Raw genomic sequence first — 17668 nt, 5'->3', positions numbered from 1 at the left:
TATTGTTCAATTAACATCACAATAAATCCTTGGGAGAGGAAATATGAATCTCACCTTACTGTCCACACTTCCCAGCGGTGGTCTGCCTTCACCCCAACATCAAAATGACATGAGGGAATTGCTGGTACTTTTCAGACAGGAAGGTGACAGTCTGGGCCAAAGAGAAGTTGTAAAGTAAGGGCTTCACTGCTAAGTAACACTCAGCAGCTTTCTTTCTGAAGAGGATGTATCCCATGGTGGACGGCATTAGCGGCAAAGCATTTTATTGCCTCTCACAGAAAGCAGCCAAACACAAGACTAAAGGGACCAGGGTGGGGTGGAGAATGGAGACGAAGTCAGCAGACAGCCTTCACCACAAAATTGTTGTGGCAGAACACATCAATAAGCAGCAATAGTTGTCGTCTGCTGTGTACGCATTACAGGGGCTTGGTGTGGATGTTCAAATGTTCTTGCAAACACACATCTGCCAGGGCTAGATGGTGCCAATATTAGGCACAGCCCATAGTAAGGGTAGTGTGGAGCTGTGGGACCATCCATCTCCCCCACAGGGCATACTAGGAGAATGCCTTCTAGAGCTCCTGGGGCTGTAGAACCTACTACCCTGATGCTACATATACCCCACTATGGAGTGAGGCCCCCTCCTGCACAAAGAGGTGGCCAACGATGCTGGTGACTTCATACACATAGAGCCATGCACCTGGGGGAATAGGGAGAGGATGGTCCTTGCCCTCCCCAAGACATAAGCGCTTCAATTCTGGCTGGACATTATGGGCTGCACAATAAAGGTCTGGAAGAGGAATTATATTTATGGCCTCCCCAAACCACTAGGCACCTGTATAATAACCAGGTAAAATCTGGCCTCCAAAACTAGTCTGCTACCACCTATTTGGATAGATTAGTGTGCAGCTGATATAGGCATCCAGCTATGAATAATATTCTGGGGAACAAAAATACACCCCCACACTACTTGTAAGCTACTGTCATTTTAAAGGATATACACACTAATTTGCATTTTATATACATTAAAATACGACTAATAAAATATTTGTGCATTGTGGAAATAATACAAATCTGCTTTGATTGCAATCACTATAAATGTTTCCCAACCACGTGCGAACTGCTGAGGCCGGGCATGAAAATTAGCTAGTACTCACTAGCTTCAGATGAGCAGCATGTGAGAGCAACTTAATACATTCAATGCCATGTTTTATGGCCTATATTCCCATATGGGTTCTAGTAAAGGTATAGTGAATACAGTGATAAATACTACAGCTTGCTCATCTGAATGGGATAATTGCCAGGGACCTGATTCAGACCAAGATTTTAAAAAAACGGTGGCCTAAAATTACATTCTCAAATAGCCTAACTTTTAAAAGTGCCGAGCACCCATCAGTTCCCAGTGAAGTTAAAGAGAACAGCACTGTTGAAAATTAGGCAATTTATGAAGTGCCTAAATATTGATCTAGAATGAAGATTTTTCAAAAGGTGTTAGGCACCTAATGCCCACTGAACTGCCCCTTGTGCCTTTGAAAATCTCTTTAGAAGCTCAACTTTAGGCACCAGTTTTGAAAAGTCTTATCTTGCTATATTTCCATGATGCTTAACAATGAATTAAGGGTATATCAAACTGTGATCAGTCCATTTTCAGCTGCACTCCTGGAGTTGCCTGCAGCTTGAATGGGATGGGTGATTATGGGGCCAAATTTATCACTGTACAGCTTTTTAGTTATATCAGGCTGTTTCACTGCTGTATTGTATGCGCCTATTTTAAAATATTTTTACTACACTGTAATAGAGCTGTCTGAAAATTCCAGTGTTTCTTCATTTTTTGTCAAAAGATTTTGTAGGGGAAAACATTGATTTCTTAATTAGCCTTATGGACTGTGTAAATGATTGAGCTTCTGAAGGCCTCACAGTTAACTCAATGGCATTTGTGCCTTCCAGCAGAACAATACCCTCCTCTCATGTTGACATGACTGTCACCCAGATAGAAAGATAATAATGGTGGTGATGAGGGAGAGGGAACCAGGGTGCTCACTCAGTCCCTGGTATGGTGAGGAGAGCGAATGGGGGACCTATTATGGAGGAAGGAAGGGGGCACACAGAGTCCCTGACACAAGTAGGGGGAGTGGAAGGGCATTGTAGGAAGTCCCTTGAAAAGAGGGGGATAGCACACTGGGAACTTGTGGGGTGGCATGGAGGGATGCAAGAAGACCCTGGTGTGTGCAATAAATTTTCCCAAATGAGCTATGAAGTGGTGACACCCCCTCACCCTCCACCCCTACCATTTTAAAAGCCAAATTCTGTCTCTTCGTTGCTCTCCAAATGGTGGAAGGCTCCATTGTGACTGAACAAGGCGTTTCCACACAACTTGTACACTCTTGATACCAGGAGTAGGAATCCTCCAAATGGGGAGGTCACGTGGGCCCCAGAGAGGGGGGACTCAGTGGAATAATCTATGTGCTAAAACATGTACATGTCTTCTGAACCCCAAGCTTCCCTGTGGATCAGCACTTGAACATTTCAGTATGTGTATGTGGCTTATATATGGATTTCATGAATTTTGGGGGAAGGGGGAAGCAGGATTGGGGTCAACCACCTGCACCCCAGTTTTCTACCTGACTGTGGCTGTTTGAATATATGTGTGCATGTCCCATGATACTAAATTTTGCCCTTTATTACTGGAACTGATCCTTGGAGGTACTGGGGACCCTCAACCTTCATTGATTTCCATTGGAAATTTGCAGGCATTCAGCACCTTGCTGCATCAGGCCCTCAGTGTAAGTACAGTGTTGAGGACCAGTCCAGCTCCCAGAAAAGCTGAGGGAAGGATTGGGCCCTATGTCACCAGTCTCACTAAATGCAATTCTTATGGTAGCTGGAGAATGGTACATTGTACTATTATTCCCTACGCTCAAGCTTTGTTCAGTATACTTGAGGTTGACAAGGTCGTTAGCATTCACTAGAACTATGGCCCAATCACACATTTTTAATCCACTCTTTCATGCATTTGAAAGGCTGGAAATGCACGTTTCCCCACTGCCATGTAACAATTGAGGGTTCACCATCATCCCATTTAAGGTCAGGCTCGACAAAGCCCTGGCTGGGATGATTTAGTTGGGGATTGGTCCTGCTTTGAGCAAGGGGTTGGACTAGATGACCTCCTGAGGTCCCTTCCAACCCTGATATTCTATGATTCTATTAACTGATTTCTACTATTCATGCAGCCTTAACTTTGCCCTTTTGGTTGGTTTTGTTCATTGCACTATTGTGTCGGTTCCATAGCTGTGAACATCCAAGGCTGTTTGTGAAATGTATATTACAGGTTTTAAAAGTAGTAAGGTCTCAGGATCTCACCCTGAAGTCAGTAGCAAGATTCCCATTTACTTCACTGCGAGTTCTATCGGACCTTCAGAGTCTACTGCTTAAACATATAAGGTGAAAATTTGTCTCCACACAAGTCAATAGAATTGTCATGACTTCAATGGGGCTAGGATTTCACCTATCATATGCATTCCACAAACAGGTTATAGTTTCATAGGTGCACAAATATCATAGTTCAATTAAATGAACAGGGAAAAGTTAAGGTGACCTAGCTGAAAATGTTTTATGGGTTATTAGTAATTAACTAGAGGAAGAACTCTGCAAAACAGACACTGATTTATATTAATTTATATTTATCTTCTTCACTCATGCCTGGCAAGTATCAGTGCTTTCATTTTTTAAATTAAAAATCAGGAAAGTAATAAACTACCTGAACAAATGTATCAGTTGGATTTCATGTATTTGGGTCAATTCTTTGATCACATTAATTTCTGAGATGTAACAGCTGATATTTCTATTAAATCCTGTGAGTGAAACTACTTGTACTGGTAGCCTCCTATAAATTTTGGGACATATTTACTAAAATGTTTCCATTGCCTGCTCTACCTAGAAAAAGCAAACAACCAGCAATCACTTTCAGTGGTTGTAGCTCATCACCAACTTTCTAATGCTCTGCTATTGGTCTTTCATTGGAACAATGATGACATCCAGTGGTCTGTTCAGAGAATCACAGACTTTGTCTCTATCAGTTTTCCTAACCATTCAGGGGTGCTGGAACAATTTTTATAGTGGGAGTGCAGAGAAGCCACTGAACCAAACTGTAAACCCTGTATATAATAGAAACCACTTCAAGCCAGAGAATGCTGCAGCACTCCCAGGACCCTTAGTTCCAGAACCTATGCACCCATTTGCAGCTAGTGACTCCCTTCCAGTCTAAGAAATGTTTCACAGTTGCGTCCTCCAAAGATCTCTAAACCTAACCATGAAGAGATGAAATTCTGGAATTGAAACCATACCAGAACCACCAGTTACCTAGGCAGTTACAAAGTACAAGCTTTAATAATAAGAGGTATACAATTTAAATACTCACAAAACAATAAGATGAACGAACCTGTCTTGCTGAGGAAGCTTTTCTACATAAGGTTGAATTAGGGAAATGCACTGGCTTAAAAAACAAGTCTTGCAAACAGTACTTGATTAAGAATCTCTTATTGAAAAGAAACCTGCATCTCATAAATAGCAAAAAAAGATAGGGTGAGGACTGAAGGTTTCTTCATCTAAAACTACATGTTCCTTGAGTTGCTGGCTAGCAAAAAAGGTAGTTGTAGGATGACTCCAGGGGATGATGGGGAGAGGTCTTTTCACAGGAGAGGTCTCTCAGAATGTCTTGCAATAGCCCAGTCAGTGCTGCAAACAATCACCACTCTTCTCTTTGCCTCTGAGTCACCAAGAAAAAAGTTTACCAGCTGGGACAAAGATACTCCCCCTTTCTCTTGAATAGCAGCCCCATCTACACACCTGAGCACTGTAGTTAAGCTGACCTAACCCCAGGTGGAGATAGCACTAGGTCAAAGAAAGACTTTTTCCATTAACGAAGCTCCTGCCTCTCAGGGAGGTGGCTTACCTATGAGAACCCCTCCGTCCCACAGGCATAGGTAATGTCTACAATGGAGTGCTGCAGTTATGCCTATGTAGTGTTTCAAATGTAGCCAGGCCCTTGCCAAACATTTAATGCACATGTAATGGTTTCCTGGAACTCAGCTCCTGGTGAAACAGAAAGCTGGAGCCTGTATCTAAAATGGTGCAGGTAGTGGGTTCAGCATACAGAACATACATTCTCTGAATCTATATAAGGCATTCACTCTGTAGGGTGTTATCTTCTATCCATAAGCCCAGCTAAATCAGGTAACAACAAACCCCCACCTCACTCAGCACTGCCTCTGCTCTCTCTTTAAATGAGGCCAGAATCCCAGTTTATAAAGTTAGCTGACAGCCAAATGTAAGTTTCACAGGTTTTGTAGCTTCTAAGTGCATCAAATGCTCCATTCCCAGCTCTCCTTCTAGGTTCATAAAACACACTGTGATGGACCAAACATTATTCTAATGCAAGGCTTGTAACACTGGAATAGCACTTACCTGTATCCAAAGTGACGCAGGCATTAGGAACCCACCGTCCCTGCAGCAATCAGCTGTTGAGTGCACAGGGCTGTCTGTAACTCCTATGTTTATAATCTCTCTCCCATCCCCAACGTATACACCCACCCCCACATACTCCAGTTGGCTCAGCTCTCAAATAGTGACTGCGTGTTACCTGCTAAGCAGCTTGCCAACCATGAACATTTCCTACCCAGCTTCTGAAACAGCTACAGAGCATGTCCAGTAACTGCCACACCCTACTTCTGGATGTTTCTGGGCCCTTCTAGCAGAGTTGCTTTACCATACAAGTCTGTAGAGACAGAGTACTCCAAACTGAGATCCCCATGTCCTTCCCATTGCTTCTGTCCCTTCCTTTGGGTTAACTCTGCAACTCCCCCCCGCCCATCCCCACACTGCATTACAAAGCAGGTGGGTTACTGTGACGTTCCCCTCTGATGTTATATGGACCGGTGATCTGCTAGGTCACTCCATTCCTTGACTCTGGGAGCCGGCCTTACCCTGCTCTGCTGTGAGAACCCCCACTCCTGGGCTGTTCACACACAGCCTCTGGCATGTAAACTGCTCCCAGCTACTTGCAACTGAATGACACTAGCCAGTATCTCCAGTCCCAGATACAACCCTAGGAACTTCCATCTTGCAGTGTCCAGTTATGCCTGCTGGATGCTGCAAGCTTATATGAGTTCGTCAATTTAACAAAGAAATTGATATGTACCAGGCTTCTTCTCCCAAGGGGAGCCCCTGACACATTTCAAACCCAACACACTGCTTCAGGTAGAATAAACAAACAGATTTATTAGCTATAAAGATAGAATCTAAGTGATTATAAATCAAAGCATATCAAGTCAGATTTGGTCAAATGAAATAAAAGCAAAATGCATTCTAAGCTGATCTTAACACTTTCAATGCCCTTACAAACTTAGGGGTTGGCTACAATTTCGAGTTAGTGCACATTAAAGCAGCCCCGGGCACACTAGCTCACTCCCTGTCCACATTGGCAAGGCACATAGAGCGCTCTGACTCCAGGACTAGAGCGCTCCTGGTACTCCACCTCAGCGAGAGGAATAACGTTTGCTGTGCCTTGGCTACAATGTCCGGGCATCAGTGTGGACAAGGTGTTGCATTACTGCGCTCTGATCAGCCTCCGGAAATGTCTCATAATCCCCTTAAGTCAAGTGGCCACTCTTGTCATTGTTTTGAATCACTGTAGGAACGTGGATATGCCCTTTGAAAGCTCAGTTTCTGACAGCTGGCTGCTTATCTGCTCTGAGAGCAAGCAACCATTACTGTGGAATGCTGTGTGTGTGTGTGAGAGAGAGAGAGAGGTGGTGGGGAGGGGGAAGTCTGCTGCTGTCTGAACTTACAAGACAGCACGCTGACATGCTCTCAACCCCACAAAAACCCACTCTGTCCCCTCCCACATACACACAACACATTCCCTATCACACTCCACTCCCCCCCCACATTGCAGACACTTGCATGCTGGGACAGCTTCCCATAATGCACTGCTCCCAATGCTGCTGCAAATGTGGTCACACCAGTGTGCTTGAAGCTGTCAGTGTGGACAGCCTCAGCGCTTTCCCTACTGCGCTCTACGAAGGCTGGTTTAACTCAAAACACTCTACATCTGCAAGTGTAGTCATGCCTTTAGATGCGTCTCACCACAGGCTAGCTGGTTGCTCTTCAGCCAGGCTCTCCCCTTTGATCAGTGCTTCAGTTGCTTGGTGGTGATGTCTGTAGATGGAGGTGGAAGAGAAAGAGAGCCTGGCTCATGTCTCTCCCTTTTATCATGTCCTTTCTTCCCTCTTGGCTTTATAATCTGGCTCTCCAATAAGTGAAGCTTGTATTATGCCTTGTCAGAAAGGAAGAGGCTAATGCTGGCTGCCCAATCACACTGGGACTTGGGCCTTGCTCCTCTGCTTCCATCAATTAAAAGGAGATGATTCTCTGGCAAAGTGCTCTACAGAAGGAGGGAGATTCCCAGCTCTATACAATTATTCCATCCAGGACCCCACAGAAGCTCCTTCAATAGGATTGCACTGGGTCAGAGGGATCCTGGGGACAGGGCAAAGGGTGGAAGGAGCTGTAACCAGATGCTCTTTGCTGAGCACACTAGCAGTTACTGCTTCTTAAAGAGCCCTTGACTGATGTTGAACCCTTCCATAGCTGTACTGCACCTATGGGGCTCATTTTATGACAGGATGGTTCCAGGAAATGAGGCACTAGCAGAACAGTAATTCACATGATGTTTCCCAGTCCTATTGTCACTGCCCTGCAAAGATTAGTGTGGGAAGATGTGGTTGGACCCTTTAGCAATCAGAATGAGAACTTTGATTTAAATTATTTTCAGGAGTTCCAATTCACTACCATTTTCAGGGCTCGGAAGTCAATTTTGTAAAATGTCAAGATCATCAAGTTCCTTTCTTACCATCTGCAGAAATAAAAACCTCCCCCATCCCTTAGGGTTGTAAGAATACATGTTTACAGACTGCAATGAAAAAGTAACTAAGTACATGACAGGTCTCTTTAATTGCCTTTTGATCAATTAAATAATAAGTTTGACCTGCCTAGACCAGAACATTTCCACTTAAATACACATTAGTTATATTGGATTTCACAAATTCTGCTTTTTATCTGTTCCAGGCATGGTAGAAAAGAGAAGAAGGCCTAGGATTCTTTGGGGCCCATGCCCTCCAGTGAGTCAACCTGGAGGAGTGCCAGGAAACTCAGGGAATTTCAGCTTGCAACATTTCTTGTGATAGATGATCCTGTGTGTTGAGTTGGTGGTGGAGTATTTCCCTACCATCAAGAGATGGGAGGGGGGACTTGCAAGGGCTATAGCACCCCAAAATTTGCCTTAGCCTTCCCCACCTCAGCCTGCCCTCCCAGTGCAAAGAACAAACATTATGCAGAAGTAAGGCTGGCATGATATGGTATTGCCAGCCTTACTTCTCTGCTGCTGCATTGCCTTATGTAGGGGAATCCCCTTTCAAAATCAGTCTGTGTGCCTCAAGTACCCGATAATTAGAAGCCAGTTTTGAAAACTTAGTTGAATTGCTCAATAAATCAGTGGGAGTGCTGGGATTAGACCCCCAACATCTCCTGACTTCTAGCCAGGTACTACAGCTACAAGACCATTCGCCTAAAATTGCATGTCATTGCAGCGTTGGGTGCATAAAAAATGACTCTCAAGGCCTTAGATCACCAATGAGTATGCACATAGGTCTCTGTAATATTTTCCCCTTGCTTCTTAGACTTCTGCCAATTAAATTAGACATCAGCAAAGTAAAGCCCCCAATCCTGCCTGAGGATCACTAGTGCAGGCCTCTGAGACTGTGCAGAGTCCTACTGACTTCAGCGGAACTCTGTCTGAGTACAGGAGTCCACACCAGCAGGACCTGAGGTAGGGTCTCTGTTTGCTCTCATAATTAAAGGAGCATGTTAGAAATACAGTACTAAGTCAAAGTCAACACCCAGACTAATGCATGGCACAATAACTATCTTTAAAGCTGCAATAGCCTTGAAGTCCTCCTTTAAAGCCCACAGTTGAATGCTTTTGAAAAATCTCACTGTCGATTTTCAGCTGTCCAGAGATTTGCTCAGTAACTAGGTCATCTATTTTCCCTATATTCATAACTATGTTCAGATTCCTGGAAGAGCTCAAAGGAAATCTGAGCACATCAAAATCAGAATGCAATTATATAATGTTAGGTTCCCGAGTAAGTTTCTACTCTTACAAAGGTTGTTAACAAAGATATGCCTAGAATATATCAGATGCCCAACCAAAGGAGCCTATTTTCAGCCCTCATCTTGTTCTATGTAAGCAATTTTCAAGCACAGTGATCAAAATAAAAGCTGCATTCACACACAAGCTTCAGCTAGGTGAAGTCATAAGAATGCAATAAATCAAAGCAAATAACGACACACTCAGAGCTCACCTTACCCCTCTGAAGGAAGTCTGTGTTTCTGACTGAACACAAAACGCCCAGCAATGATCAGCACAGTATGCAGTATACACAGGGATCAATTCTAACAAACACAGAGGAACTAGTATAAGTACCCCTCAAACACTGGCGGTTCCCCACACATTACAAAAGCAACATTATCAAGCACCCATGCTCTTGCAGTTAACAGCCCTTCGAAAAACACTCACACATAGATGATTCCTACAAGGATACTTGAATGTGCACATAGTGGTAATTGCTGGGTTAAGGGCGATACTTGTAAGGTGAGTTGGGGGAGACAGATAACAAATCAGTATAATTGGATCTGAACAATTCTTAGCTGATCACAGCTCTCCCCCTGCCTTAGCCCAATCATTGGAATATAAATTTTACATTGATGTGTTATCCCAGCTTTTATTGTTTAAAACTACTTGGAAAAAATGGGCCCCCGCATCTCCCTATTTACCAGTGCTCTTGGAGATAGAGTAAGACATTTTTTATTTTCTGTGTGAACAGTGTCATGTCTAACACAGCTAGAGGGCAGCAAAATTCCTTGTAAAGACATGGAGTACCTTAGATTTGGATTATTAGATTTAAAATATTGTGTTTAATTTAAATTTGGAAATGAAGGGAAAAATCTGATTAATGAAGTGGCTACTTTGTTCTGAACTCAGCTGGTTCTTAACGATTGCAGGTGCATCAAAAATGCTTAGGTGATTTAGGCGTAAAGGCCCTGAATCAGCAAAGCACTTACCCAAATGTTAACTCTCACTGAATGGGATTTAAGTTTGTCCTTAAAGTTAACCCCATGCTTAGCTTGATTTGCTGAATCAGGGCCAGAATATAGTAAGGATAGCCAAATAGTATGAACCTAAAAAGGTTTGGATTCACTTTGGGGAAATATCCATTATCATAGATGTTTGTTAGAATCAGGTGAGGGGCTCAGCCATGCAGTGTAACTCTCTTTGCCCAGTCCCACATAGTGTCTTTTCTCCAACAGGACCTGGAGCTTACTAGCTGCCAAACAAACCCTGCTTTCCAACAGGGTTCAGGTTTCCTCTTCATGGTGGTAGCTCTTTTTAGGGAGGAATGAAGGGAAGAGACACGTAGATCTGCAGTTTCCTTCAGCATCCAGTCTAGCATCCAGTCATCTAGATAACTGAGTGACGTTCACTATTTCCATTATCTTCAGAATCTCAGCTAGCAGGCTCTGTGCCACCTTCTAGATGTAATTGGCTTATGGCCGTGGTCAGAGATGCTGAGAGAAGACCCTATCTCATGGTACTCCAGCATTTCCAGCTCTTCCTAGCAAATGGAGGTATGGATAAAGGGTTTCCTTTCCATCCCAAATATTTCAGAACCTGTATGCAAAGGGTGAAGGTTCAGGAGAAAGCAATAGCTAAAGGTGCCGGACCTAGTAATGTTAAAACTTTTGAATTCTCAGGCTAGATTACAGGATTTCATGACATGACTCAAACTCTTGTTACTCTGTGACACTCTAGGCCCGCTTTTCAAGTGCATGTCTATTTCCCAGACTTGTACATGCACATTAGATAGACAGCTATCTAGCTATATGTGACAAAATTATACCTACTAAGGGACAGAAAAATTGGCCCCTGTATACCTCGTGTTATATTCATTTCCATGTTATCATGATGTATGTTACGACTGTAGAAGACTTAATCATAAAGGTCCATTCTTTTCTCTGGTTCTTCAACACAGAACCTTAATTCAATAATCTTTTGAATGTATTTTGTCTGTGTTGAACAATAGAGACCAGGTGAGTAGCACCTTATTCCAAGAGAAGTTTTATTGACCTAATGGGTTTGTCTCAAGCTTCTGGTTCTCCTAAATCTGAGCAAGGATATTAGAATGTGGACCCATATTAGGATTCTAGCTAAGCTATTTCTGTACTTTGGACCAAATCCTAAGATGCTTGCTCAGTTTTCACTCAGTCCTTTTTTAAAGGTAAACTTCATCAATTTCAATAAGAGTTTGCCAGCGTATAAAAACTGATTAAGGCCATTAGCAATTGGCCTTGTCTTTCTGAGTTGGTGTCCTGAGAAATAAATCCTTACTTTAATTTTGTTTATCTTTCAGATATTTTGTGCTCCTGTGGGTGAAATTGATTCCAAGCCGAGGAGAGGAATTGAGACCAATGCCTAGGGAAGAGGATTTTTTAAAAAACCATTTCTTTGTAGTGCTATTGTTGTTTTTACTGTATAGCCAATTAGGATGGAAGACGATAGCTAGAGACATCCAAAGACCTTCACCAGTGATAGGGTAGCTAATGGGTCTAAATAAGGGAAGAGTTTTTTCCTCACTGAAAAAGAATTGAGTAGAATGGACTACAGGATTCTGGGCTATTCAGTGTATTGGAACAGTGTGAAGCCTATAAAAGAGAACAAAGAACAAAAAATAAGAGAGTATGACAAGATGGAGGGAGAAAAAGAAAGAAGGAAAACAAAGTAATCCAACTAGAATAAAGAGCTGAAGGCCTGGAGGTCGCCAGTCCCTATCCAATTAGTAAGGCTCCATCTTTGACATGAAAGTAACAGATTCCTTGACTTTACGTGACCACCGTGACTTCTGCAGCGGCCCATGAGGCTGGCCTGGGAGTTTGGGTGTGGGGGGGCTCAGGGCTGGGGATTTGGGTGTGGGGCGGTGCTTACCTAGGGAGGGAGGGCTCCCCGGAAGGGTGACAGAAACTCCCCTCCCTCAGCCCCTAGCTCTGCATGCTGCCTCCACCCACTGGCACCACCTCCCCAGCTCCCACTGGCTACAGTTACAAGCCAATAGGAACTGGAGAACCGGGATTGAGCAGAGCAGAAGCAGCACGTGGAGCTAGGGGTCACTGTTTCCCAGGAGCTGGGTGGGGAACCCGTCCCAGCCCCGCCAACCCCCCCCAGCACCCGTGGTGCCCCACCCAGGCCGTGACCCCCATGAGCACCCATGGCACTCCCATGCTGACCCCCAGCAGCCACGGCGCCTCCAGGGTCACCCCGCCGAACCCTCCCTCCCACCCAAGTTTTAGTCAAGGGTATATAGAAAAAGTCATGGACAGCTCACAGGCCATGAATTTTTGTTTACTGCCCATGACCTGTCCATGTCTTTTACTAAAAATACCCATGACTAAAACGTAGCCTTACCAATTAGCCCTGCCTGTCACAACTGGGATAGGCCTGGGGTTCATTAAAAGAGTGAGATACATATGGAGGAGCTATTCTCCTATAAGGAGCAGCAGGAAGCTGTAGAGAGTACAGAGAATGAGAGACTCCTGCAGGGAAGACTCTGATACTAGGGCTACGTCTACACTACGTGGGGGATCAATTTCAGATACGCAAATTCAGCTACGGGAATAGCATAGCTGAATTTGACATATCTGATCCGACGTACCCCGCTGCGAGGACGGCGGCAAATTGACTGCTGCGGCTCCCCCGTCGACGACGCTTACTCCTACCTGGGCTGGTGGAGTACGCGCGTCGATTCGGGGATCGATTATCGCATCCCGACGAGACGTGATAAATCGATCCCCGAGAGATCGATTTTCTACCGCCGATCTGGGCAGGTAGTGAAGACCAGCCCTAGGAGGGAATTAGGGAGGCTGAAGCGAGGAAGGACTGGGAGTAGTTTGCTAAGGCAGGAAGGGCCCTGAGACACCAGGGCGAATTAGGAGTCAAACCCAGTTTAAGGCTGTGGGGAGACTTTTATGTTTGTTTTTGTACTGTAAGTTAATAAACTCCTAAGGAGGCCTCTTTTCATTGGACTCATGAAAGCCTATGTGGAGTTTATTAAAGAAGCCCCTTGAAGGGGAGGAAACACAAGCAGGCCACCTGCAGAGTGACCTCTGGCCGTGAGGCAGCCAGCCCAGTGTCAGTACCACACTCTTTAGTTTCCATAACCATTTTGGAGACTCCACCTTTAGAATTGTGGCACGGATAGAGATGCTAATATCAGAGGAGAAACAAGAGATTCCTGCCCACACAAAGTGGGGAAGGTGGGACTCTGATAAAAAAAATGGGGGTTCTTGCTTCACCCCAGGAGCTTAATCTTCACATTGGGTATGAATTCAATTAAAAACAAGGGATCTTGGAAACAGCTGGCTCTCCACATTCTGTAAGAGAGCAGAAGCCACTTCTCATCTCCTCAAAAGAAAAGGGAGGAGGAAGTTAGGACAGGTCTGACCAATATTCTGAGACTTTCAACTAATTATAAAATAGCTTAGAGAAATTAAATAAGATAATGGAAACATAAGAGGCAGCTAATTCCACACAATCAAGGTTGATTTCAAATGACCCGTACCTATTTTTTTTTTTACTCTTGCCTATATTTTGTTTCCTCTACTTGAATATTATTTCCTCGGATTAAGGAAATTAATATTGTTATGGCAGGTTTCAATAGGTAACAATGTACTTTTTCCTAGTGTGCAAGCAAATGTTCAGTCTCTGGAAGACATGGTGTGATGTTACTTTAATTTATCATGAAAGGGTCTGCATAGATGGAGGTGTGCAAACAGCAGGAGAGTTTCCTCTCTCATTAGAGTCTTTGGACAGTTCTTGAGTCAGAATTACTCCCATGGAGCCAAGCATTGGTGTTGGGCTGAGGTTCCTGAAAGAAGGAATTGCCTGCATAATGTTTTGAATACCTCTGTTCCAGGGCTGGCCTGTCTGTGTAAATAAAACAAGTTATGGCTAGAATTTACCCAGACCCTATATAACTCTTTTCCCCTCCACTAGTAAACTGACCTGAAAGGATGTCTGCTATTGCTTGGAAAAGCATCAATAATATATGTGTTTGAAGTCCTTTATTTTTTGGCATTAGTTGGAGAATCTGATAAGTTTGGGGAGTGAATTTGTGTTTCCAGATGCTCAAATAATTTTGATATTATAATTAGAATGGTTCTTTAATTGAACATTAAAATATCCCATAGGTCAACCTATGGCTTTTTTTTTCCTCAGGAACATAATTAACTTCCCTTGGAAGTTATGAATAATATTTTCCTGTTTCCAGCCTGTATGAAGTGTGGTGGTAATGAGGGTTAAAAGAATCACAATGAGTGGGTGCTCTTATTTTTTTACTGAAGGAACAATGAATGTGCATCCTCATCCAGTTAATACTTCAAAGTCATTTATTGTACCATCTTTCCTTGTAGATAAAGATATTTAATTTCAACTCAGCTTGAAAAATGGTAATTAACATATCTTGTGGTATAAAGGGTGTGAATATGCCCATCAAGAAGGAAAAATGCATAAAACAGAAACAAATATTTTCCTTCAAGTGACTCATTTAAATAATTAATTGCACAAAAGTCTACAGGGAAAAAAGCATGGGATTAGTTCTACTTTTCTTCAGTAGAAGAGGAAAATCTCATTAAAACATTAGACACAAATGAAGAAGAGAAGAAGGGCAGGTTTATATCTGTGAGATGGAATTGTGAGGGGCAGATTTTTAAATACCTTTTTAAAAAAATCAAGCCCCAAAGACACATTTACTTCTCAATATGGCCCAAATGTTGGACAATTATCCTTTTTAGCAGAATATATTACCACATTGCAGGATTTCAGTCCTGTTAGTAGTTGATACTTGAGTTATGTATCAAATTGGTGTCTCGGAAATATCCAAGATCAGATGAGATTATTTATCTTCTACACTGTAATGTATTTATTAGATCTTCATTTAATGGGTTCAGTTATACTCTCCAAAGGGACAGAGCCTATACTTTTTATTCACATAAGCAATATAGAAGGATTTCTTACCTCCTCATGTTGTTTCTATCTCATGCCTAACGCCCAGCGCAACCCTCAAGTTATGCATTCCCTTGCTTATCTCGCCTGTGGGGCCTGAGCTGATATGCATGGTCTGAGCATGTCTAAATCCACACAAAATGGCTGAGGAAGGCAATAAAGGCTCCCTTAACCTTTAGTCCAGTAATTAGAGTACTGGTCCAGAATGTAGGAGACCCCAGTTCAATTTCTCCCCTCTGCCTGATGAGAAGGTATTTGAACAGGGCTTTCCCTCCTCTGAGGTGAGCGCCCAAACCGTTGGACTAGAGAGTCATTTTCAGTCTCTCTGGCCCAAGTAATATGTCATTATCTAATACAAAGTGGAATGGCTTCAACAAGAGACATAACAGAGTATCCCATAGTCCAGAGGTTAGGACACTTATCAGATGGGGAGGGAAATTGAAATGGGTGAGTATCTTAGTCACTAGCCTAAATGTTATAAGAGGAGGCCTCTGCCTCCTCCTGATGGCTGTTTTGTGTGGAGTTAGACAGGCTGAAGAAGTGGTTTAGGCACCTGATTCTGTGAGAGGGCTCCTGGGTGTGGAGTGTTAGCAGATACACCTCTACCTCGATATAACACTGTCCTCGGGAGCCAAAAAATCTTATCGCGTTATAGGTGAAACCGCGTTATATTGAATTTTCTTCGATCCACCAGAGTGCACAGCCCCCCCCTCCCTGGAGCACTGCTTTACCACATTATATCCGAATTCGTGTTATATCAGGTCGCGTTATATTGAGGTAGAGGTGTATAGGCTCTTCCTGGAGCCTGGAGCAGGCGTTTAACTTGGTGATACGGGTGAGGCTTAGGACACACCCAATGTCAGCCTCTCCCATTGGCTAGTTTAGATGTTTTCCTGCCTAGTTTGCTGGCTTTTGTGGATCCTATTCTCAGGCTCCTATCGCTCTCTATGCACTGTATAGGGAGTCTAAGCACCTAACCCAGGGTTTATGGATTCCAGTGATTTTTCAAGCCATCTACAAATTGTACTTTGTAACACTGAGCATTGCAATATCTAAGTTGCTTTGTGGATCTGGACCTAAGATGTTAACAATCAGATAAGTTCAGTTGAAGCCTTCTCTTCAGGCTTTGCTCCTCCTAGAGTTGCTACCTCCAGACTCTTCTGCCCATGCCCTGGTTTACTCTGTCCGATCGCTCTGATACCTAGGTAAGATAGAGAGCCAGTACCATGGTGAGTCAGCAGAATCCTCTTTACCCTCTTCCAGCATGATCAGTGGCTGCTGAGATGGTGGGGAGTTCCAGACAAACACTGCCAGCTGGTTACAAAGATTTCATTTTGCAAAATGAAATTAGAAAATGCACATAAAGACCAAGTATTTAAATAGCTAAAAGCAACAACAAGCCTCCATTGCCCACTTGTTAAATTTTCAAACAAGCACCTTTGTGCTTTCTCCCATGCTGCCCCTCATGCTCCTCATAAACATCCACAATATTAACTCATTATCTTTATTCAACACCCTCCTCAAAACTCTTGTGTGCCATCTTTCTTTTTTTCAGCACCACCACCCTCAAGTCCATAGGGCATCTGCTAGTGTCCATCATTTAAGTCTTGAGCTGGTCTGTTCAGGCTTCTGAGTGTACTGTTGATATATTTGGCTTCTTTCTATATTGTTCTGTGTAAGGTGTCTTGAGGTTACCTTCTTTTTCTCTTTCCAGGGAGTGACTATATTATCACTTGATGTGGAAGTTGTAATGGTGGCAACTTTAAAGAATGTCCTAAATGGGTCCATCGTCTTCTGATCATGTTTGATGCTTGAGGTTGGATTGCTCTTCCTCGAATTTCTGATGTTGCAAGAAACTCTTTCCAATGAATTTTGGAGATCTTTTGCAGGCATTTATTTTGGTATGAGTTGATCTTCTTATCAATGTCTGTTGTAGAGTTCCATGACTGACCCACAAAGGAGGACAGATATGATGGTCATGTTAAAAATTCATATTTTTTGTTCAGTGCCAATCATACAAGTTGGGTAACTGGGTAACAAAATGGCAGATGAAATTCACAATTCAAAGTAATGCACATTGGAGAACATAATTCCAACAATACATACAAAATGATGGGGTCTGCATTGGCTGTTACCACTCAAGAAAGATTGTGGAGTCATTGTGGATGGTTCTCTGAAAATAATCTGTTCAATGTGCAGCAGGAGTCAAAAAAGCGAACAATGTTAGGAACCATTAGGAAAGGGATAGATAATAAGACAGAAAATATCATAATGCCACAATATAAATCCATGCTATGCCCAAAACATGTATATAGCATGCAGTTCTGATTGCCCCATATTAGAATTGGAAAAGGTACAGAGAAGGGCAACAAAAACGATTAAGGGTATGAGGAGAGATTAAAAAGACTGGGACTTCTCAGTTGGGAAAAGAGACGACTAAGAGGGGAGATGATAGAGATCTATAAAAACATGAATCTTGTCGAGAAAGTGACTAAGGAAGTG

This window comes from Malaclemys terrapin, chromosome 5 (genome assembly GCF_027887155.1).
Source record: "Malaclemys terrapin pileata isolate rMalTer1 chromosome 5, rMalTer1.hap1, whole genome shotgun sequence".
Lineage (NCBI taxonomy): Eukaryota > Metazoa > Chordata > Testudines > Emydidae > Malaclemys > Malaclemys terrapin.
Note: the sequence above shows the minus strand (reverse complement) of the source record.